The sequence below is a fragment of the Calonectris borealis genome, chromosome 1 (genome assembly GCF_964195595.1).
Source record: "Calonectris borealis chromosome 1, bCalBor7.hap1.2, whole genome shotgun sequence".
Taxonomy (NCBI): domain Eukaryota; kingdom Metazoa; phylum Chordata; class Aves; order Procellariiformes; family Procellariidae; genus Calonectris; species Calonectris borealis.
The window spans coordinates 32,358,971-32,384,976 of record NC_134312.1 but is presented as its reverse complement, the minus strand read 5'-3'; the positions used below and the strand labels follow the sequence as shown (position 1 = coordinate 32,384,976).

Here is a 26,006-nt window from a genome sequence, read left to right as displayed (position 1 = left end):
TGGAAGTAACCACAGGATGGCTGGAAACATATCCTGTGCCCCATGCCACCGCCCGGAACACCATCCTGGGCCTTGAAAAGCAAGTCCTGTGGCGACATGGCACCCCAGAAAGAATTGAGTCAGACAACGGGACTCACTTCCGAAACGCCCTCATAGACACCTGGGCCAAAGAGCACGGCATTGAGTGGGTATATCACATCCCCTACCATGCACCAGCCTCCGCGAAAATCGAACGATACAACGGGCTGCTAAAGACAACACTGAGGGCAATGGGTGGTGGGACATTCAAGCATTGGGATACACATTTAGCAAAGGCCACCTGGTTAGTGAACACTAGGGGATCTGTCACTCGAGCTGGCCCTGCCCAATCCAAACCCTTACGTGCTGTAGAGGGGGATAAAGTCCCTGTCGTGCATATGAGAAATATGCTGGGGAAGACAGTCTGGGTTGCTCCTGCCTCTGGCAAGGGAAAACCCATCCGTGGGATTGCTTTTGCTCAGGGACCTGGGTGCACTTGGTGGGTGATGAGAAAGGATGGGGAAGTCCGGTGTGTACCTCAGGGGGATTTAATTTTGGGTGAAAATAGCCAATGAACTGAATTGTACGATGTTAGTTATTACATAGTACTGTATGTCATCACTTTTATGGTTACCATATGCCATATTAACAGTATTACAGTAAGAATCACCCAGATTAATTTAGGATGAACGCCGATGAAACTGAGCAAGGTGCAACAATGATAGAACCAGACGAGCGCCCAGAACTGGCCTCCGCATGCAAGAGCCCGACACCACACACCATCTCTCCTGTCCTGCAAGACTGTTACGACAGATGGAACCCGAAGTCATGGACTAAATGAACTCAACAGACGTTTTAGAGGGATGGCCCATGGACTAAGGGAATGATATCTCTGTGTGCGTATATATCAAAAGGCAGGGAAAAGGAGCGGTGACTAATTGGAATGTATGGGAAAATGTGAGACCTGGGCATGATGTAGATGGTATAGAATAAGGGGTGGATATTGTCCTGGTTCCAGCTGGGACAGGGTTAACTTTCTTCCCAGTAGCCTGGGGGGGTGTGCTGTGTTTTGGGTTCGGTGTGAAAGGAGCGTTGATGGCCCATTGATGCTTTGGCTGTTGCTGGGTGATGCTTGCACCGGGAGGGGGGAGCACAGCCGGGGTGGTGGACCCAGCTGGCCAATGGGGTATTCTATACCATGTGACATCATGCTCAGTATAAAAACCAGGTGTGTGGGGGGGGGCTCGCCCCCCCGTTCGTGACACGCGGTCGGCGGTCGGTGAGCGGTTCTGTTGTGCATTGCCTGCTTTGTGTATTCTGTTATTGTTGTTGTTCTCACTGTTATTATTACTGTTCTACTTAGTTTTATTTCAATTATTAAACTGTTTTTATCTCAACCCGGGAGCTTTCCTACTTGTGCCCTCCCAATTCTCTCCCCCATCCCACCGGGGGGGGGGGTGATCGAGCGGCTGCGTGGCGTTTATTTTTTCTGGCTGGGGTTAAACCACGACACCCAGTTTCTTCATGTCCCCATGATTCACATCTATACTTTCTTTTTAAACTGCTTTTCGCTTTAGCATCCCATTTGCTGACTTTAACAGAATCTTATACTATTCAATCATTTAATGCTTATAGTTCTGGAAAAACAAGAGATGCATTTTATTTTGAGGTAACTTATTGCAATCCTTGTCTCATGTTCAGAAACTTTAAAATACACACAGAGCACAAAGAGTCTTTAACGTTTTTTCACGTGTTCAGGACAAGATGTTGGATAAAACATGACACAGCGATAGACTGCAAGCAGCAGGCTATCAATAGATTAACTTAACAATGGCAGGGATGCTAAACTTCTCCCTACCTACTGGACATTTAGTAGGTCCAGAATAGGCTTTGATAACTTCAGATCATGTAAGTAATAATTCAGAATTGATCTAGTTCATCTTAAACCTCATCTCGTCTTTGAATTCCTCTTGCCTTCTTTCATGAACAGCAATGGAGACGTGGCCTTAACATTCAAAGGCTTTGGGACAGTTCCCCTCTTTCCTTCATAAAGGGAAGCTCTTTGGACATATCCCATTTCCTTCTAGGTGGTAACACTTTCAGGTTTAAACACATTCAACTGCAGGATGCAATAAGCAAACAATCCTATAGTCCTCCTACCATTAAAAATTTCTAAAATTTCTACCTCTTAGAAAAATGATTCTAGATGTAATGATCTGGCTAACAAGAACTAACTAACAAGAACGCTAACTTGAACCGAGTTCTACTTTATTCACATCACTTCACATGCATAGAACTGCACTAACCTCAGAGGAATTACTCCTGACCCATGTGGGGAAGAAGAGAACAGAACTGGATCTTTTGCCCTCATACGTTTTCCTGTGATATGTCTGTATCACAATAGCACAGCAGCCTGTAAAGCCCATATTGACTCTTCTTTCACCACCTCTCAGACACATTTCACAAGATGACAGATGCATTCATAAATTTCATTGCACATTTCCATTAAAAAAACTAGCATTGACATTTCATTTTTACTATCTTTATGATTCAAAACATGTCCTTGTATTTCTTCCTAATGAGTTGCAACATTGTTCCCAGTGTAGTCTGTTAGATATGTGAATTTCTAATTCTGAAGAGAAGCGCTATATTCTGCAAACTCCATAAGTCATGTAAAAAGGAATGTCAAACTTTTATTGGATTTCCCTGACTGAGTTTTATATCCACTAACCTTTTACACTAATTTATTAAAATAACATTTATTTGGTTTATTGGGAATAAAATAGTTCAAAAAAGTGTAGGCAACTACCATACATCAATGTATGCAGTCTCCTGCAAAATAGTTCTAACATAGTACCATCCTTCACATATATTTACCAAGATGCATTTTATAAATAGTGTAAATTCTATATTTGAAGGCCTTTACTTCTAAAGATAGGAAAATCAGTTGTATACCTAAGTCATATAATTACTTAAATTATACAGTTATATAATTAGCAATATATATGTGTGTGTATATATATACATACACACGCATAGACATATGAAAACAGTATTTAGTCTGCCCTGTGACAAATTAGAACTTTTCTCAACTTAATCAGAACCTGTTGCTTTGCTGAGTACTCTAACGCACCCTGACTGTGCAGTTCCTGTGCTCACTTGCATCTCAAATTCATGTCTGGCACAACAGAGCTTTTCCGTTTGCACATCAGTTTGCAAATGATATAGAAATCATTAAGTTATATAAAAGTCAAAGCAGCTATTAAAAAAGAAACTGAAAAGTCATATTTAAGGTATTTATGGAAAAGGGGTGCAAAGACAGGTACTTGACAGAACATTGGTTACATTAATATAATACTCTAGAATGTGACACAGAGGGAGAATTAACCCAAGATTCTCCACCAAAACTCACCAACTTATATCAGAATTTTAAATCTAAATTGCTAATTAATCAGTTAAACTGTGTGCTCATAGGGGAATAAAGATTAGCAAGAGGTTCTGGCTACTAATTTCATTTCAACCATTGGTATACTTTTAGGAAGAAAATTCTCAAAGTACTGTCAATACAGTAAAATATGAGAAATGTCAGTTTTGACATGAATGCTGGCCAAGAGGCATCCCGGTGTGTAGCTTATTCCAAAAAGGAGATTTTAAAAAGACATTCTATTCATCTACGAGAGTCTAACGTGACATTCTTTCAAAAATAAATCAGATGCTGGTTTTGTGCTCAAAGCTTCGCAGCCTTTTCAGGCAGCGCCGAGCAGCTCACTGCCTCCGCGTCTGCCCAGGCCACGCGCTGACACTTTTTAGGCTGTGTCGAAGCTTCTCCCTCCCTTTCAGCATGTTGTTGTCTTCAGTGGATTTCATTCTTACCTGTGTGTGAGCACACATCTGCAAACTATCCTTTTTTCAAATCTATAGGAATCCTTTATTTGTTTGGAGTTTTCTGAGTGGAAAGGGCATTTAGCTCTGTTTAGCTTTCTCACAACCAACAGCAGTAGCTAAGTCTATCAGCATCAAGAAGCTTTATCTGATGGCAATAAATAACCATTTATTTTGTACTCTAAAGGTAGTCAGGTACTTTAAACACGGAAGAAGTACTGACTGCGTTACTAACAATCATAGAAGGATGTCGATAGGCACAAAAACTTTCACAGGAAGTTTTCTACTGTACTAGTTGTTTTAAAGATGCTCTACTCAGAAATTCGTAATTTAAACACAATCTTATTGAATACAGAATGCAATGAAAAAGACATTAACCCTTCTCAATGAAAGAAAGTATACTTTTTGAACAGAGGTGAACGCACTCCTCTGGTAGTGAGAGTAGGTAGAGCCTTTCCTTTTGCCATGACTGAGATCAAGTGCTGCAGCAGGCAGACACAAAAGGGACTTTCTACTGTTCCCAGAGAGCCTCTCCATCCTTTTTCCAGGCTGTCATGACTTGCTTTAGAGGAATTACAAAACAAGGCAGGGATAAAAGCATTTTGTGAATAATCCACAGATGCAATTTTTATTGTATCTTACTAGGCAGAATACTTAATTTCTTCTGTCATTTTACCACTAGATTAGGTCAGTAATTTACTTTCAAAACTCTAGTATAAATTTTAACATGAGTAGGATATATCCTCTTTCAAAACAACTTTTTCCTTTTTAATTCATGGCTGCTTTGGTGGCATTTCAAAAACTAATAAATATACTGACAGACGACTGGATGACAGGTTTCAAAGAAATGTTTTTGCTTTCTGTGGCTAAATATTTGACAGTTTTCTTGCAGAAATTTCCTGAATAACACTTTAGAGAAATTCAACAAAAAGGATTTATACTCCAAAGTTGTAAAAGCCAAAACCACATGAAATATAATTATTTTAGAAACTAAGTGGCCATCAACATTTGTATATCCAGTCTTTGTTGTTTTGTTCTAGCACTGCACACTGTCATTATCTGTTCTTTCAGCAGTATTAAAAGGCTTTACAAACTGCTGATACTCAGTCATTTACTATTTAGTGAAGCCAGAGAGCTTTACAACATTACCGGACCACATCACTATCAAAAGACACTTAGCTACTGCAAAAGAGGGCTCCTGATGCCAGACAGATGACATTATTGAGCTATTACAGTACTCACAGCTGCTAATTTTTAGAAGACCCATGAGAATTCATGAATCCCAAAACAAAACCAAAAGCCTCTGTGGAATAAATATGAGATTATGTATTCTTCAGCATGCATTATTTAACAATGTTTCTGCTTTGTATTCCACAAATCCTATATAGATTAATCATTTAATAAAAGCTTGAAAATGTTGATGCTCCATAGGTGCTTTTCCAAATGTAATAGTTTTTCTATTTCACAAAGGACTTACAAGGGTTGCAAAAAAGGCATAACTGAAGAATTTTCATATCACAAATTTTAGATTTCACCTTTTGCAACAGAGGAAATGCAATCCTGGTGTTTACTTAGATGTCTGAAATCACCTGCTACATTTTACTATTCTAATACTGATCCCAATTGAATGCAAAGTGATACTGTAAGCATTTTTTCCTCTCTGATGATAGTGCCCACACAGCCCAATCTAGTATGTTACTGATCACGTTATACGGTCAGTGAGATTTCATCTCAGCTCTGTTCAAAACTGACGTTAGTCTTCCTGCCTCTGCCTAATAAGTTTAGGGCCAAAACTTTTAGTTCTCTTATCCTTAGACTTATACATGCTAGACTAGGTTCCACAAATCCACCTGACAAAAGCAGAGCCACTATCCCTAACTCTTCATCAAGTTATACTGGCTTCTGGTCCACCACTATAGGTCTGTGCCCAATTTAAATTCATCACTAGCATACTACGGGTTCTGTAAGGTTACGGACAAATGACCTCTTCCAGTTGGCTCAATTAACAAAGGAATTAACAAGATTTAAACAGGTAAAATATCAAATGAGTGATTTAGCTGGCTCTCATAGGAAGGCAATACCCATCAGCAGGGATAAAGTCAGGCAGGCTGATAGGCGGTAAGATCTTTTGCTGGCTCAGCTGTTTGAAGAACACCCTTCTGTCTACACGCTAAGTTGAGAAGTCACCATGTTAGAAAGCAAATTACACAGGATGGTGTGCTCCTTCAGCCGTTTCCTATTGTGAATGAATGGTGAAGAATTATGGTATCATAAAAAGCAATGGCTTCGTAACTGCTGTTTAGTGATAATGTCCAAATAAGGGCCAAGTGTATTTGCTGTATGAAATGTCACGTATTCTGTGAAAGCTTTTCATATCCTGTCATGGCCACTTTCTTTCAAATTAATTAAGTTGAAAAAAGCTGTATGGATCTTCCTACTTGTGTAGACTAGTACAGATGAAAGGGGCTTGACAAAAATCAACTAGAAAAGTAAATCAAATAATCTGAACCTAATTCCAGTGGTTTTCATATACCACTATGAATGCAATCTCATCACAGACACCCAATGATAACGAATGGTATCCTAACTTAGTAATGTCAATAGGAATTCTACTGCTAAGTTCAATTAGACATGATTGCACCCAAACATGTTCCTCAAATCAAATAAGGTTATTAGCTGGTTGAGTACAAGTACCAAAGGAGCTACACACCCTGGTACAAAGTGGGTGCCTCCTGGAAACAAAATGGAGGTTACGCTGAATTAATGTGCTTTAAATCCAGGAGCGGAGTACAGGTCAAGTAATCTGCTTTCCTGAGGTCTGCGAGAAAAGAGCAGGGTGCAACAGAGTGCCTGAGACCAAAGGTGCTGTGCAAACCACATCTCACAGGCTCCACAGAGAAGCTACTGTCAGACACAACATGTCACAGGCAGTTACTGAACTAAGCAGACAAGGAAGGTAACTGCATGCCTAACAGAGGTAAGTGCTGACATCTGTCAAGGTACAAATGCACATACCACACATTGCCCTTACAGTCCGTTCGTGTCCTAAGCCTGTGTTCTCGGTAACCTTTCTCTCATATGCTCACTTCTCTGTGCAACATCTCTTCTTCTTGAAGGTTCCCTGCAGCCCTGAAGGCAAGATCTATAGCCTACAGCAGAGACCTCCACTGAACACCAGGTGTAGGAGATGAGCTGAAGCCTTGTAAGAAGAGATGTTCTGCTGCAGCTGCCAGACAAATCATAGGTGCAGGAACATTTGTTGTTGCAGTCTGCAACTCAGTGTTTGTGGTATTTGTTTATTTGTATTTTTCCAGGGAAGAAAATCTTGTTCTTGACTGGTTAGGTCATTCATTGCTGGACACTGTGCAACTCAGGGATATTCAATAGCTCGACAATGAACAACCTGAGAATATCAAATACTGTACGCACAAGCCACAAGATCCTACTTGAACACCTTGGACCAAAACCAGAAACAACAGCAGGCATCCCAGCACTGAACACCGTAAGGACATAAGCACCTAGCTCCAGAGAAGAATTCGCATTGTTGGTTTGGGCATCTGTGTTCCCTATTACATTGAGCACAAAAGAGACAGATGTTTGGGCACAGTATTCACAACAACTAGCCATCTCAGTGACGAAATCCCTATCACAGCCAACAGAAACTACTGAAAAATTTTAAATTCTGTCTTTCTCCTGAGAGTTCAAAGTACTGCTCTATCAGCATAAAACCAGAAATCAGAGCTGAAAACCTGTTGTGCAGTCGTGAGACCATACCATGACTCTGAGTATGGAAGAAGGATGCAGCAACACTTTGCACAGTAGTATGGTAATGCAGCTATGGAGTAGGAGGAAACCTATATGCTAGACTTTTTCCAGTTCAGGTCTAAGCTAGCAAAAGGCCATAATCATGAGACTCTCAGGAGTTTATATTTCTCCTGAAGCTGGGCCATTGTCCAGTCAAGAAAACATAAGTAACTGCTTCTATGGAGTATACACAGAAAAGAAGTAATAGCAGTACGCTATTGTCCTGGTTCTGGCTGGGACAGAGTTAACTTTCTTCCCAGTAGCTGGGGGGTGTGCTGTGTTTTGGGTTTGGTGTGAAAGGAGCGTTGATGGCCCATTGATGCTCTGGTTGTTGCCAAGTGGTGCTGCTTGCACCGGGGACTTTTCTGCTTCCCATGCTCTGCCAGGTCCATGGGAAGCTGGGGGGGAAGCATAGCTGGGGCGGCTGACCCAGCTGGCCAATGGGGTATTCCATACCATGTGACATCATGCTCAGTATATAATTAGGAGGTGTGGTCCACGCAGGGGGGGCTCTTGTGGCTCGGGATGGGCGGTGGGTGGTGAGCAGTTGCATTGTGCATCGCCTGCTTTGTATATTCTATTATTGTTGTTGTTATCATTGTTATTATTACTGGTTTCTACTTTGTTTTATTTCAATTATTAAACTGTTTTTATCTCAACCGGCGAGTTTTCCTACTTGTGCCTTCCCGATTCTCTCCCTCATCTTACTGGAGGGGGGGTGTGAGCGAGCAGCTGCATGGTGTTTAGTTGCTGGATAGGGTTAAACCACGACAGCTATCTTCCAAAATCTAGGTATCTTCTTGTGTAGGGCTGCCCTCTACTAGGAACCCGATACTCTGATACACTAGTTGCTGTTTTGTGGAAGCTATTTCTGATCCTTAAGATTGCTCAGTCCCACTTGGTAATGAGTAGACCCTGCTACAGCATGTTTGTGAGAAGAATAAAACTAAGCATCCTCCTTGGACCTTTAAGTAAAACAAATAGTTACATCAATGAAAAATATCTTTATTCAGTTTGATATGGCACAATAAACATTCAGAGGTTTAAGGAAGCTTTTTTGTGGCTCTTCCCCTTTTAAGTACTAAAGTAAAGTTCTTCATATCAAAATGCAATTACTTAAGTCCTCTCCAACTTCACTATTCCTCCCAGCTCCTCCAAAGATACGGCTTTAAATTAATAAATGGATCTCATTTCAGTTTCAAAATGCATTATCTAAGTGTTGCAGTAATACTGGGAAAACATAAGGATGGTGATGACTGTTTCAGTCAGTATAGTACATTTGTTTGTGGTAAGCCTTTAATATGATTGTTTCAATAGAATATATGGGCCAAACACCCTTCCCAGTTTTACTTCCTATTTATCAGAACTGCAACTTCACACGGGCTACCCGCATGATTTTTGCGACAGCAGTATGAAGAATCAAGCTCTCAAAATCCTTTTAATAACTTACGTTTGGGACACCAGTGAACAAGCATCAAACACCTTGAAAGGATTACTTTGGTTTTAAAAAGAACAGGTGTGGATCCAGTTTCCTTATAGTTTAAGCATGAGTTACTAATCACTTTTCTGCATTAGTGCCAAAAAACGAGTCAAACAAAATGCCCCATCAGCTTTTCTAAACTTGTGTTAATTTTCAACTGACTAAACAAAGATGCTTCTGTAGTGAGCAAATTGGTTTTACAAAAGCTTCAGCTTAAAAAGCTTACTTATAAAGTAAGTTAAAAACTGATAGCAGCATACATGTGACAATGTTGAGAATCACAATTGTATTTCACACCAGGTACTGTTTTGGGGGAACTGTGTAAGGAAAGAAACAAGATTCAATTGTTAATGTAGAAAAGTAACTCTTTTATGGTTCCCATTAAATCCCACAACCGTTTTCGACATCCGGAGGCTGCAGGAATATTTTGTGTCTTTCCAGCATTTTATATCAACTAATTGAATTCATCAACATTTCACTAACCAAAGATCCAAAGCGCTGCATCTAAAACACTTATACTTTTCCACATTCTTCAAACATCTTATCTTCTGGTAAATACCCCAAAGTCCCAAAAACAACAAAATACTGTCTTTACTCTTTCAACCGCAAATACTGTGCTAGCTGAATCAATGAGACATGGAGAAGTATAGTGGAAAAAATGTTACAATATACTGTAAGAAACTTAATCCATTTACTTTGCATGAACTGAAGTTGTCTGATTCTCCAGGGCTCCTCAAACAGTCCAAGGCATACTGTCCTTTAAGTATGTGACTAATTTGGAAGAATGGTTGCTATATGTTATTCCATATACCACCATTCAAGATACGGCTCTATCTCATGAGTTTTAAAACTGCTTGAAAGACATTAATGGGTGGAACCATGCTGTCCTTCTGCAGTCTGCTGTTCTCGATGTGAAGGAGCTTTGATACATGTAAATAAAGCCTGTGTGGCCTGAGAGCTACCATTTCACATAGAGAACTGGAGAAACTTGTCTGAACAAACTTAAACTAGTAGGAAGATATGACAGGCGGTGGTAGGTTATTTAAAAAATGCCTACAGGGTGTAAATCTTCCTTGCAACATTTTTCTCTTTTCTCTGGCTGGAAAACATCCATTCCTGCCAGCCAAACAGCCATTTTCCTTTGAAGTACTTCCTGAGAATTTAATTGCCCAGTAAATTGCCAACAAAACTTTCAAGTTGTAGACCAGCCCTGAGAGACTCCAGAGGGAATGGCCTGTAATACTTAATTCATCTTTCCACAGTCAGTGAGGAGAGCAGAGTTGCTCTATAAGCCTTCAGCCATAAAAATCAATTTTTGACTGGACGAAGTTCACTGAGCTAAAGACAGCCACATACAGGAGGTAGCAGTTCTCACCAAACACAATCTAAAGTTATGGTGGAGCAACACTTTTGAGAACTGGGATATTTATTCAGGAAATTAGTGGATCTAGCTACATAAGCACTATGACTCAAATTTGAAAATGTTTCATATTTGAAAATGTGTTTCTTAGACAATTTAAACTTCTACAGTTATTTAGTCTCTCTTACACAGTTCTTTCATACTTGGCAGGTCCTCCAAATTGACTACTTACCATAGATTTCAAGTTAGCAAGGTTCAAATGATGACACACATAAGAAATACAGTGCAGAGGAGCCTTAAGTTATTAAAATATTTTTTTAGATTCTCAGTTTCAAACCTTCTTAAAATAAACAATTTTCCAAAATAAAGCAAAAATACTCAAAATTCTTGCAAGACAGGAAATAAAGAGATTAAAATGGAGTAATTTCTTTTTAAAGAAAATGCCAAATAACTGTACTAAAAATCCTAAAAGTGCTGACATCATTTCACAATACTGTAGACTATGTACCTCATGCAGTTCTGGAAAATCTGTTATCTGTCAGGAAAACATAAATTGAGATAACACTGAATTGCAGTAATGCCTAGCGTGGTATGAATAATCTATTTATTTTCTGTTGTTTGGAAACAACTGTTTTTTTTTAAAAAAATGTTTTCACCAGAATAAAGGCTCTTAATCATTCAGGACACATTTTATTGTGAATATTTTAGTGAATACTTTTTAAATTGTAAATTCAGAAAAATCAAGATTTGTAAACACTAGATACTCAGGCCTGTTAAGGGTGTTGGAATACATTATCATGAAGGGCTAACCTTAACTGCGTTATTTCATTTTTAATTAAAGATAAGCTTTTTGCATGCAAATCCGTACTGAAGATATTACTTCAATAGCTCAACTATTATTTCTTATATTTTATTTCAGGATCTTCATACAATTTATTTTCTAATGCTTTTCCTGCTTCACTGAGAAGCTTCTCCCATTCAGTGCTTTGTAACCTTTCCATCTACTTGAGCATGTCGTAGCAACACAGCAGCTAGAAAAGCACAGAAAAAATAGAGCAGTAGATGAGCAGCGGACAGGAAAAGATTTGTGAAGAGTGTAAATTATTTAGGAGAAACAATGGAAATGAAAAATATTTTGGAAGCTCCAACCTGTGTACCTCTATATTCCCCAGATCTTTGTATTTGAATTCTCTACAATTTTTTAAAATACTGAAATATATGTACACTTGTAGGATAAAGAAGGAGAACAGAGATGAAGAAGGGGTGTCTTACGTCACAGCCTGAAATAAAGTATCATCTACCTTAAAAGTTATGACACTATTGAAAGCTGCATTTCCAAAACAAACCCATAAAAAAACCCTGGATTTAATTGTATTTTAACTTTTATATTAAAGTTCAAATTCTTACCAAATTCTCATTTAAGTCTTCCACCCAAAAGTGGACTCACACTAATGTAATAGTTACACAACCTGATGGCCCATTAGGATGCATCCACTTTTAATCCTGGAATTCTGCACAGTGTCTGCCTGGGTTTCCGAGAGTAAAACTAAGCAATGCAATTTAAGTTTGGAAGTAATGTTTTTTGATTATCCTCCGAGAAGCGTTAATTTAAAGAACTGGTTTTCTTATATGGTTTCTGTATTTTAACTTCAGTTAATATGTCTGAAAAAAAGAAAACCATTCTTTGTGCAGAAAAATATAGCCCCTTCCTTCATTACCATCTTTGGCCTTTATTGTCTTCTCTAAATTTATCTCTGCACCTCTCTCACAATATTTTCCTAACATAGCATATACCTTTTTTTTTTTTTTTAAGGCACTACCCAGATATTTTCTGGTCACCGTGAATACCTCAATGCCAGAGTCACAGTATTGCCTACAAAGTTGGCAAGGTCTCTTGTGTCCTGTTGAACCAGCCTGAAAGAAACTCTTGAGTAAAACAGATACAGAATATTAGGGGTGAGAGGATGGAAGCTTTGGTAAGCTTTTGATCATGTCTGATGATGTGAAATCAATGAGATTTGGAAGTATATATCCAAGGTTAAACAGGGTTAAAAAATGGCTCAGAAATGGGCTCATCTCAGGAACAGGACAGGCTGATATCCACTGAGAATTATCAAACCTGTACAGCATGCGTTGACCCAAAGGTCACTTTGTAGGCCTACAAAAGCAAGAAGCACCTCTTATGTCGGTAAAGAAAGTCAGGAAGGAAAAGAGACAGGAAGAGAGACACAGAAAGGACATGAAAGTCAGAGAGGTCCTCTGATCCATTACTGATTGGGTTTTCAATCCTCCACTGGTACCGAGAAAGGAGAAACTATCTTATATTCACAGAAATCTTGTGGTTTCAAGATTACATCTCTCTCTCTTTCACACACACACAGTGAAATGTGTGCTGTTCACAGCAAAGAGATTTAATAAACTGCCACTTCTCTTGCTGGGAAAAACCTTTGGCATCTATCCCTCCCTTGCAGGCATACGGTTCATTAAGAAGAATCGCTGTGTTAGATTCGTCTTGAATGGAAAGCAAAACTGTGTACATTGAACACGTTACCACTACTTCTTTATCTGAAATCTACAGGTCTACATACTATACCAGAACTCATAGGTAATACAGCATGGGTCAGAAATGAAAAATATTGCATTTCTTGAGATACAAAATGAGATCCCCAAAATAAACTTTTTAAAATATTCAAAGAACTAAAACTGAGTATTTCATTTTAAAAAAAACAATGGCGAATTAAAAAACTGGCACCTGTATATTAGAAAAATGTCTGTGGTCTTCTGTTAGACTTACTTTTAATCTTAAATTGTTAAGCACCTCTGACTAGTTTCCTTTCCTACATATCCTCAGATTCTTGCATTATCGAATGCAGCACTATGGAGTAGCAAGAGATAAAAAGCCCCAAGAATGTCTTGGGCCAAGCTTGAAATGAGGGAAAGAAAACTATCTACTGCCAATAATGCAGACATTTGAGAGACTGTACAAGTAAAGAGAGAAAGGAGCCCCTGCTAGTAAAAAATGAATTCAAAATCTGGAAATAGAAAAATCAGCTTTCTACTGGAAGAAGAGACCAAGGAAGGGCTCGGGATTACTGATCTCAGGACATGGAAATACAAAACAATGCCTGAACAGCTCCTATACTTGCCTGCAGCAAAAAGCTGAACATTAGTTACCTGTCCAACCCTTCAACCCACAGACAATATCTGTGTTGCCGGGACTAAATTTCTCATTTTGTTTTGCAAATCATATTTCAGAAAGTAGAGTAAGTTATGAGAACCCTAGTGAAGTTAAATTGTTATGTTAGAGTTTGATCTGACCTGCTTGTAGAGACACATATGATACAGGCAGTGGAGAAGGAGTTAGTGTGCACCAACAGCGCTCCCTCTGACCACAAAATGGAGCAAGAGATACTAAAACTGCTTCTCCTCTGTCCCTGCTGAGCCTCTTAATTGCAAACAGGCCAGATTCCTTACTGTAGAAGAAAAGAGCCACATGGACAACTGTCCTGAGATCGTGCACCATCCTCATCCTCCTCTGAAGACAACAGGGATAGGCGAGGAATTAATTCTGGGTGATGTACATACAGCATCACGTTGGGAGCAGTGCAGCGCACGAGGAATAAATACAGCTTCCACCCTGTTACTCTTAACACTTCTGTAAGTTTCAGGTTGTCTTCAGTTTACTCAGGAGTAACTGAGGCTCAGAAAACGTAAGCGATTCAGACCCTAGTGAATGGACTGGTATTTTTTCCTAGAGAGAGCACAATAAAATATTGTTCAGGCTTTGAAGACTACAGCAAAGTCATCATTGAAGCCCATTCAATGAAGCAATTACTACTATTTTCAGCAGTAAATCACCTTCTATCCATTCTCTACCTTCCCCTGGCGTTACTATATGCTTCTGCTACAGGGGAACTAACTGACATAGATATTTCCGGGGAGAAAAAGAGAAAGGGGAAGTTAGTTACAACCCACTACTTGCCTTTATTCTTTCTATCTTAAGCACAGATCTAGATTTGTTAGCCCATTACATCCCCAGCTTCTTAGAAATAAATCCATACATTCCGGATACCTCTTCACGTACCACCAATCTGTAACACTGATAACATGAACATCTTGTTTCAGAGATGAACATGTAGCTCAATCAATAATGCAAAAATGACTCTGCAGTCTTAAAGCTTTTAGAGTATGATTTCCTTGAAATAAATAGTACAAAATTAAAATGATGTGTTACACTCTATCAGTCACTTAAATATTCATATGCATTTAGACATAATACAATCCTGTTGCAAAATACTAGAAAAATATTCAGATAATTACGAGTTATCTATACTCCTCTGCAACAGGCCTTCAACAAAGGCTGAAGCCCTCCACATATTAAAATGCACCACATTTGCTGCCGTTATTACATCCATTACATTTTATTGATGCATAAATTTGTCCAGATCATCCAGTAATATTATGTCCGTTCATTACATTTACTAACTCTTCTATAAATTTATAATAAAACCAAGAAAATGCATCTTCTTTCTTCTATTATTATAGACAGTAATAAAAAATAGTGACTTAAAAAACAATTTATCCCTCTCCACGTTGAACTGTTATCCTTTGTCCTTTATATCCTGGTGTAATCCATTCCGGTGGTCTTTTCCTAACTGATGTTGTAAGCTCATCCTCTGTGTCATACAGTATCACAAGTTTTTCTGAAATCTTGATTATGTCCTTTGCTTCAGCTTCTTTGTTTATTACTACACACTCCTGAAAATGTGAGTATGAGCTTACATGCTGGCAAACCATTCTATAAAAAATTCAGCATTTCCAAGCCTTCCACATGACAGACCCAGGGAAAAAAAATGTATTCTGGGATTTCATTACAAAAGGTCTTGGTACAATGCTGCAGTCTTTTTCAGTACTATGTTTATTTGCCCATTTCTCATGTTAACATGCTCCATAAAATATTTAGTAAAATTAGACTTTAAACAAGTAAGTATAATGCTTCCCAGTAGTATCTTAGTAATTTATAAAGTATTGAGTTAGGGTGGTGCTAAGGCTTTTGTACATTCCCAATACCAATCCCTAAAGTCACAGTGGAAGAGAAGTTGCAGAAAACACACACCCAGACTTCTTCAAGATGCACTACAAAAAGCCAAGAAGCAGTAATCACAAGTTACAGCAAGGAAAATTTCAATCAGACTGAAATAAAAAATTCTCCAAGGAGAGCAGTTAAGGACATATTAAGTTGCCCAAGGAGGCTGTAGAATCTCCACCCCTGGAGATTTTTAAAACTGAATGGGACAAAGCCCTGAACAATCTGCTCTGACTCTGTACAGTTTGCCTTGAACAGGAGGTTGGACTGGATGACTTCCAGGCCCACCAGAAGACCTCAAAAACTAAATTATTTTATTATTCTACTAACTGCATAAATTGAGGAGTCTTTAAAGATCAAATTATATATATTTGCCATACAGAATAGCTGCAATAAGTAAAAGCATGTTTATAAGTTGCATCTAAGCTTCCACTGAGGCATCATTATTTTATGAGGTGACAAATTATTAACAAAACTATATAAACCTCACTGTCTTCCAAACTTCAGAAGGACTTAAGTCACAACTGAAAGTTATATGTACTCATGTAAAAAAATTCTTCAGTTGGAGGTGAAAAATTTTGTTTAATATTGGTCGACATAAGCATTTGCTTTATTCTGTCAGAACTGTAAAAACAGTTTATGGTAACCTTTACTGTTTCATTGCCTCTCCCCTATCCCCCCTCCGTGCTTCTTTATAAAACAGAGATATGCACAAGCTGGTGTTAATGTATTAATTGAGAGAAACCTAGATGGAATCTAGTAGTTGTTCTGTAATTAAGGCAGGATCAGCTACAGGGAGTACTGTCAACTATTAGGAAACTTTCAACTAAAAAAAAAAATAGCATTTTTGTTAAAGAGAGTGCCTTATCTTGGCTTTTGGTTCTATTTCTATCTTGTGACATATTCACAACAGAAGATGTTTGATTGTACCAATTTAAAAGTGTGTAACTGAATTCACCAACGTTTAAAATAATTTAAATCGCTCCTCTTACTGATCCAGAAAAAGAGTACTTCCCAAGTTTCAAGTAAGTTTTGAGTAGTGAAGTGTATCCAAGCTCCGGAAGGCTTTCTGATTACTGGATCCGGCCCAAGTATTCAAGAACATCTGGTATGTGGTTTTCTTTCCCAGTTTGTACACTCAACAGTGTAACATTTTAAAATAAAACTCTTGACCAACAAGCATTCCTAAAAGCTAGCTTTGAAAGACAGAAAAGGTGCAGTCATGGATCTCTGGAAAGCAAAGCTTTGAGATCATTTGGGCATACTCAGATCACTCGGACACAAACAAACTGAAACACCCGAGATTCCCTCTGAACATCAGGAAACACTTTTTTACTGTGAAGGTGACCGAGCACTGGCACAGGTTGCCCAGGGAGGCTGTGGAGTCTCCATCCTTGGAGATATTCAAAAGCCATCTGGAAAAGGTCCTAGGCAACCTGCTCTAGGTGGCCCTGCTTGAGCAGGGGGATTGGACCAGATAATCTCCAGAGGTTCCTTCCAACCTCAACCATTCTGTGATCCTGTAACCATGAATTTTGTTACAAGAATCAAAACATTTGGAAATAAATATAGCTAATTGAAAAGCTATTTTAATGGTGCATATAAATACTTTATCCTGATAAAAGAATCCTGTATGGTAACAGCAAGGTATGTTGACTTGATTTTCAAAGATCTTTACTGAGAGTTTTAGCTTTTTTCAGTAGTTTCAACATCAAGAAGCAACAGTAACAAAATATCTCTCCTAAAGCTGCCCACTTTATACTAGCAACAGTATATTTTAAAATGGACAAAAATAGCGGGAATGGGTGCAACAACATTTTCAAAGGAGGAATAATAGTTCTAACCTGATTAAGAGAATTGGAAAAAAAGAACAGCTGAAAGAAGCAGTGAAATTCATTGGTTGAAGTTCCACAAACAAATGTTTTTGCAGCAGCTCACTGACCTCCTATTCCCCCTCATTTCTACTTACTACCTGCTCCTTGTTAGCACTTCCGCACCAATTCTTTTTTGTGTTTGCACACGTTTGAGTAGACATACAGGTAGGCAGATGAGGTAAATTAAAAAAAAAGAATTAAAATTGCCTATAAAAAATTGTGTTCCTCTTTAATTGGATCAATTCCCATTGATTAAACAACTATGCTATTAATTTAACTGAGGTATCCAAGCACCTAAAATGAGGTAGAATAAATCCATGTCTTTGTATCTGTGGTTGCTGCCTTCTGTGTTTCACAGTCAGTCTTAGTGGGATGTTGGTGAATGCATAAGCAGCGAGGAACAAAAATATGGCAGACAAATATATTCCCAAGATCTTTCACCATTGCTTCTCTCGCAGGTAGTCGAAAGCTCAGAAAGCTTTCAGACACAGAAAAAGATAGAACAAAAACTGGTTTAATGTTTCTTTTCCTTTCTTTCTTTACTTCTCCTCCCCTTTCAATGTTGTGTTAAAAAAAAGCTATAAAATGTTTATTTATGGCATCTGTGGTTGTATTCATGATTACCACAGGAACCAACTCAAATTTGCAATAATACATGTAGCATAAAAGTGATACTCCCAAGTCATCAACAAAAGTTCTTGTGAAAAGACTCTGTGCATCAGTAACTGAGCAACTGACGATTATATTTTCCTTACATGCTGTCCTTTTTTAGCATATTGAAAAAATATGTTGCAAGAGAGCTAAAAAAGGAACATCTGAAGAAAGAGGTCCATTTAATTTAACCAATTTATGTATGAGGAAATCAGAGATTGTAAAGTGAGAAAAAAGCTGAGCAAAACCTAATGTTTTATACGAACACTACAATGATTCTAGAAATCATACACTTACTACATTTGGGCAGGCTTTAGTAGAACTAGAGTGGGTGTGATCCCTAAATAAGTTACAAATACTTCTGTTTAAAACTCTGTTTAGCTGCAAATGACTTTATGAAACACATCAGTTTATTATCACTAAATAAAAGCTTTTGGAGGTATTTTTAACTTAAATAAATTCAAGCTTTTCCACAAAAGAAACTAGCAATGTTCCCTTCCATTTTCCAATCCATTAAAAATGTCTCTGATTTCTAGAGGGAATTTCTGTCACTTAAAAATACTTACATTTACAGTCTCGAATAAGAAACCCTTTTCATCCTCTCTTTGCTGATGTTAAGAAACTATACATTACTGAAATATGCTTCTCTTGTCCAGATAATTTCTCCTATCAAGTTTCCTAAATTTAACTAGATGATATGCCAGTCCTGTTAGAATGAGGTCATTTTTCACAATAGAAGTTTCACAAAGAATAATGTAAATTTGAAAAATTGTACTTCTGTTTTTCTTATTATTATAAATAATTCCTCTGATTCCTACCAATTAAGAGTTTCCTTTCTTCATTCTGTTTATCTTACAGCAAACAGCTGTAAAACACCGTGTCAAACCTTTTTTTGCCTTTATTTTTCGCCTCTGTCAGCAGGTCTTTTTATTAGTAAGGACAGCAAGATAGGAATATAAACACTTGCTATATAAACAGTGTTGACAATAGCTGTGTTGCTGACTTCACACCACTTAGAATACTTTCAAACTTGACAATGTTTAAATGACTACTCTTTGCACTTTTAAATATATACCATTAAAAAAAGCATTATTTTAGAAACACACATGCAAGTCAGCCAAAGTAAAACTGACAATATTGTTTTAAACAAACCTTGAACTGGGAAAACACTGATTTCACGGAGCAACCCTGCCAGCAGCATCTGCTGGGACTCTGAGCAGAACAGACCAGTCAATGGCTGGCTCGTGGATGACAGGAGAACAGCAGATATTGTTTATCTTGACTTTTGCAAGGCTTTTGACACTGTCTCCCATAAAATCCCCACAGACAAACTGAAGTATAGCCTAGACTAGACAAATGGACAGTGAGATGGGCTGAAATCTGGCTGAACTGCTGGGCTTAAAGGGCTGTGATCAGCATGAAGTCCAACTGGAGGAAAGTCACTGCTGGTGTACCCCAGGGATCAATACTGGGGCCAGTACTGTTTAATCACTTCATTAATGACTTGGATGATAGGACAGAGTGCACCCTGAGCAAGTTTGCTGATGACACAAACTGGGAGGAGTGGCTGATACATCAGCTGGTTGCACTGGCATTCAGAGGGACCTTGAAAAGCTGAGTAATACGCCAACAGGAATCTCATGAGGTTCAACAAAAGGAAACACAAAGTCCTGCACCTAGGGAAGAATAACCCCAGGCACCAGTACAGGATGGGGGGATGACCAGCTGGAAAGCAGCTCTGCAGAAAAGCACCTCGGGGTCCTGGTGGACTCCAAGTAGACCATGAGCCAGCAGTGCACCCTGGCAGCAAGGAAGGCCAATAGCGTCTTGGGCTGCATTAGGAAAAATGCTGGAGAAGGCTGGAGAAGAGAAGGCTCAGGGAGATCTTATCAATGTGTATAAATACCTGATGGGGGCAGGGGTAAACAACACTTCTCAGTGGTGTCCTGTGACAGGGCAAGAGGCAATGGGCACAAATTACCACAGATGAAATTCCATCTGAACAAAATAAAGCACTTTTCTACTGTAAGGGTGGTCAAGCACTTGAACCAGTTGTCCAAACAGCAAGGTGCTCTAGTTGACCGTGCTTTGAAGGTCTAGCAGGGACTAGACGATCTCCAGACACCCTTTCCAACCCCAGGTATTCTATGGTTCTTTGAGGAAGAGACAAAAGGAGAGCAACTACATCTGAGTAATATGGACTATGGACTTAATGTCAGTTGTTTTCTCTGTACAGACCAAGCCTTCAATAAGATAAAACAGTTCCCTTGCACATCAGTTCCCTATATCTGACTGCATTCTATGAAGGCAAGTTTATTAGACTTAGGAAAAGCCTCGCTGTGCAGATACAACAAAACAAGTTCTTTTTCTCTCCCATACATTTCCTGATGCCCAAGCCTCTAGGTCTAACCAGTATGAGAACTACCTAACACAGAGATTAAGACAATGTATTTGTTTTCACCAGTCAAATAAATCACTTTTGTCTATTACAATGTCCATTTGTATCAGCAAACATCCATCACTTTAATGGATTTCTTTGCCTCCCCTCCAGTCAGTACTCAAGCAGTAAAGCTAGTTTAACCAAAACAGGCTAATGGGAAATCATCCTTCTCCTTTCGTAATGCCTGTTCTCTCACATCAACGTATTGACAGTTTTGTTTTACAACTATAGGAAAAATGAGAGGAACCAAGAGAATGTCACAGAGAAAAGCTAGAACATCTCACTCATGACGTGAGGAGCAGGCACCTGTGCACTGACCCAATTAGACATTCAAACACTTGTCACTTTGGAGCTGGCTGGTTGTCACTCATCCAAATAGCCCCAGGGGACCTATTTTATGGTGGCATTCCCTGACAGGAGAACTGGAGCTATGGAGGCAATGAGGGCACAGTGATAGGGTGCCAGGATCCTGGTGAGAGAGAGCAGCCAGCAGCAAAGCCAAAGAACTTCACAGCTTCCTTAACTTGGTTACCATCCAAAAAAGCCTTTCAGAGTCTTCAATGGTTATCTTTTTTTTCAGAGCAGTCTAGTTTAAAAACCTTACAGTAACAGTCCTCTTTATCCAAAGCTACATTTAACTCTTGAGTGACCAACACAAGAACCATTTCAGAAGAGATTCCTGAAAGATTTTTTAAAAAAAAAAAAAAAAAAAAATCAATCTTTGTTGCAGGGAGAGGATGCACTAAATGTTACTTCTAGTAACACTGCTGGCATGTAATTTAAAAGTCAAAACATTTCAGTGCCCATCGCCTCCCTTCTCTGTTTTAAACATATTATTGATGCTTTCAGATGCTCTGTCTGCTTGCACACATAAATGAGGGATGAAACACTGTGCAGCAGTCCACGCCTACGCACTAGAAAAGATAGAAAATGTCTGTTCTAGTAGACTGCATACAATACTGTATTCAAGACCCCCAAATCAGATTTTTCATTCAAAAAATCAGATATTAAAAGACAGATGACTATTCAGCAGCTACGACTTCAAGTAAGGCTATCTCTGTTCTTATGCTGAAAGATTTATGCCATTCAAACACAAGAGCAGGGAGGGGTTGGAGAAGGACTGAAAAAAGAAAAATCAAAGCTTACTTCAAAACTTCCAAAACAGGCATTTTAACCTTAGGACCTAAACCATGGGAGTGAAGAATTCAGAATGTCCCCATCACCAAATCTGTGATCTATGCTAGACGAAAAAAACTTCTACTTTGTTTTGCTCAAAAAATATCTCGAGTTTCTTCGAAGTCCATTTTTCCAGACTCACTTTTTCACTAGTTGACTTGTCCTGACACCTGTTCTTTCCAGCAAGGAACATCACAGATGATTAAGCCTCCCTTCAACTATGTGAAGCTATGAAATACTTTTAGCTGCTCTTCTAGTTAACATCTGATATGAGCCCTTCAGTTAAAAGCTGAGGTGACATTTTAAAAATTATATTAATCACAAACTGTTAACTCAAACAAACATGGACATGCAGGTAAATGCAGAACACCATTATACGACTACCCTGATAGTACTTAATAGAAACTGAATAGAAAGATAGAAACTTAACAGATAGAAACTTAGCTTTTTTCCCCCCAGTTAGCACAGGAAATTAAAATTTAGAGGGAATAAAATTATCTTACCTTTGTACAAATAGCTTCAGAGCAAGATGGTCTATCTCTCTACTTTTCCTTCTTTCTTATCCCCTGTATGACAGGTCTTTATGTTACTGCCTTGCCTGAAAAAATAATATACAACCTGAAATATTTATAGAGGCAAATAATTACGTTCACTGTTAAACTACAACAAATACATCAGATATGTCTTGATATAGCTGCAGTGCTAAATCCAGTTAAGTCAAGTGGAATGGTATTTTAATGGGAAATAATTTATATATGTTGGGCTGAAGAAAAAATAAGAAGCATTAGGAACAAAAGGTTAGGTTTCAAAATCGTGTTTTGCATTTAGCTCTCCAAAATAATATAGCTGGTCAAACCAGATCAGACCAGACCATCCATAGAGTTAAGATTCGCTGTATCATCAGTGAAAAACAGCCAGTGCTTCGCAAAGCTCGAACAAGCCAATAGGGAAGCCTAACCACATCTTTCTAACATTCAGTAACCTAACTTAAGGCCCACCGGGTACCTCTATCTCCTCAGAACCAAACACTTCAGTGCTCTTTGGGGAAAAGAGCCCAAGCTTCTAAAAAGACATCTGCTGGAAGAGGTCACAGCAGCTGACAGCAAGCCTCTACTGCAGGAAAAGCCTTTGGTCACAGCACTTGCCCAGAAAGGGAGTTCTGGGCTTATCGTCAATTTGTAAACTGTCTGATCTCCCACTTTCTAGAATATCCTAAACTCTAGTTGAGGGATGGGACAGACAACCCCCACCCTCCACCCAACCCCCCCAAATTGAAAGCACAATACAAAGAAGGAGGAAACAGGAGGAGAGGTTCTGTTTTGAATTCAGCTGCCACCTTCTTCATTTATTCACAAGAATTATGCACCCAGTTCCTCTCTTTTTACTCTTTGTTACTTGAACCCCCCATTTTAAACAGATTTGAGGTTTTGTTGAGAAGGAGGTTGCTTATTTTTCCATGGTAATGCATGTATGGAGTTGAACTTTCAGAAGAGCAAGGTTCAAGTAGGATCATGAATTTTGAAAGTGAGCTTCAAAAAATTTCTAACTGAGGATTCCCTTACAATCTTTTAATTTTACAGTACATGTTGCTCATCTGCAAACTGAGCTATGCTTGCCACTATATATAGTCCTTATTTCAGTGAATTGGTGATGAAGTAAAGCTAATAGCAAGAGATTAGCATCCCTGCAGCACCTGTTATTTTATATACCGTATATAAAAGTATACATTTTTTCTACAGGAAAGTAATTAAAGTTCATTATTTACTCGTAACTGCAGATTAGCATTATTTTGTAAGGGAAAGCAGGAGAGACTGCAAAATCTCAATTTACAATGGTGATACAGTAAGATCAGTTGAATTTCCCACCAAATTGATAACACAATCGTACAATTTCTTTCAGTATACTTTTAAAACCCTTTTTATTGTTAAATTGGTCTGCCAGTTGGCAAAACCCTAACTGTTGACCAGAACTCTCTTGTAGCTGTTTCTTCTAGTAACAAACAGCACTTCTCATAAATTGCTCTTTATCATACTCTTTCAAGAAAATCAATGTGTTGCTCTTACATAATGAAGCACTGGAAATAATACATTATCATTGTAACTTTGGCATATATAATTTATTCCACTGGGGTGAAATTCACTTAGGTAATTCACTTCATTGCCTTCATCTTTATTCAGGCACCCAAATCCCTTCCTACCCCCTGCCTCTATGTTCAACTGGAACAGCTGCCTGGAACAGCTGCCTGCAAACCAACAGGACCTTGATGAGCCAAAGTCAACACAGAACTTGCATTCAGAATTGCCACATGCACGCAACTCCTAATTGACCAAAACACTCAAGTATGATAATGATCACACATATTCTGTAATATAAAGGTAATGGCTACATCTACCCTGCCATTCACGCTGCTTCCTGGCTGGTTCAGTCCACCAACTTGCTGTCTCCAAGACAAAACCAGAACACTCTTTAGGAAACACTCCAGCTCAAAGGACCCTTCCAAAGGGCAGGATGGGTAAGACTGCATAAATTTTGATTCTCCACTGTAGACAGTCCTGCAATTCTCCCACCCAAGGCACTCCATCCTCAGTTGTAGATTCCACCTGCCTCCATGTGACACTCCGGGGCACTGGCCATGGATTTACAGCATTAGGCTGCAAAATCGTAACTTTGATGGGCTGCAATACAGCTCTCACTATTTCGGATACTCTGAACTACAAACACTAGCTGCATATTAGGAACACCACAGCACTCAGATGAAACTCAGATTATGGCCAGTCTATTTTGTAAGAGACTAATTTTCTAAAACATTACAATGTAGAGGCAGACCAGCCCTTGCCAACTAGCCTACCTTGATGACAGGAATTTGTCCCTGTTTTGCTGTTATTATGAGCAAAGAACAGCTGTAGCCTCAAGGGCTATGTTTAAAAGTTAGGCACGATCTTAAACCCAGGGATGGCTTGTGTAAGACCTCACATACAGCAGAAAACCATAGCTCTGCTGACACTGCGGGTAACCCTTCCCAGACTTCTAACATCATTAAAAGAAGGGAAAAAAACCTCACTACTTGGTTCCCCTTACTCTTTTGAAATAAACATGGTTATGTAATAATATATATGGTTTGGGGCATACTATAATGGATTACAATTTTCAGTGTTCTATTGGGAGAAAAGAAACTGTACTACAGTCAAACTGTTTTCAACTGCTGGGTAAGAATGGTCAGAATATCAATCTCTTTGGATGCCTAGACCACACATATGCTGCTCCAAAAATAAATATTTGCTGTAGCTGTTCTTGATATCTGCAGCTTTAACCTATTTACAGCCCATGATCAGATTCTTTTGCTGTGATGTTACTTATTTTCTCTGATAGTCTTTTAGGAGAGAGCTTAACAAAAGCTCAAAACTCCAAGGAAATCATACCCATGAGGAGTTAGATAAAACATGTACAGAAGAGCACCTGAACATCCAAAAATCAACTCAGATAGAATGAAGAAATAAAGAAGCAATCTCAGGGGTTTTTTTGTTTTGGTTTTTTTTTTTTGCTGTCTGACAGCTGACATAAAAGTTTGCATTCTTATTCACAATACTAAGTGCATGAAGAGGATACTTTGAATGGCTTGGTGGCATGATTTTACAGAAGTCAACAGGTAAAGTCCCATATATTTCATTCTAGCCAGGAACCCCGTGTGTCCAAACATGTAAATTAGTAACCAGATGTCTGGTTTCCAAAGCGAGAGGAGCATTCGTATCCTTATAGGAAAATCATGAGTGAGTGAGATAGCATGAATTTAAAAAAAAAAAATCAAGGAGGAGGGTAAAAAAGATGGTTTAAGAAAAGTCTATAGATTAGATGAAACCTGTTTTAAAATTTATTAGATGTGTTTGGGGTCATGTAATTTCTGATTTTCCATGTATGAGTTTGGCCACTAGCATATTGTGGAAATGTAAAGCACCCTTTTTACTTTTCCACACCTGACATTATGCTTACTCTGTACTAATTTAAAAATCTGTGAAAGAACTAAATTTTACATAGTATTGTCGCTTTACAAACTTTTCTACTAATAGTATTGATGGACTTCAGGGAAATAAAATTTAGAATGAAAAATACATAGATTGTAATACATAAGTATGCAAAAAGTTCAAATGTAAAAAATTCAAAAAACAAAAATTCCATTTTTATTTTATAAACTGACTGGCCAAATGGTTTTATATAAAATGTATTCAAAACATTCATTA

The 26,006-nt window shown here is 38.5% G+C and overlaps 1 protein-coding gene across 4 annotated transcripts in view; it reads right to left on the bottom strand.

Annotated features, from left to right (window-relative positions):
• Window positions 1–26,006, bottom strand: part of NRCAM (neuronal cell adhesion molecule) — a 169,410-nt gene that overhangs the window by 94,541 nt on the left and 48,863 nt on the right. For all 4 annotated transcript variants that reach the window (XM_075147785.1, XM_075147795.1, XM_075147775.1 and 1 more), the window contains one exon: window positions 22,275–22,369. The gene's annotated coding sequence lies outside the window, so the exon portion shown is untranslated. The remainder of the gene's footprint in view (window positions 1–22,274; window positions 22,370–26,006) is intronic.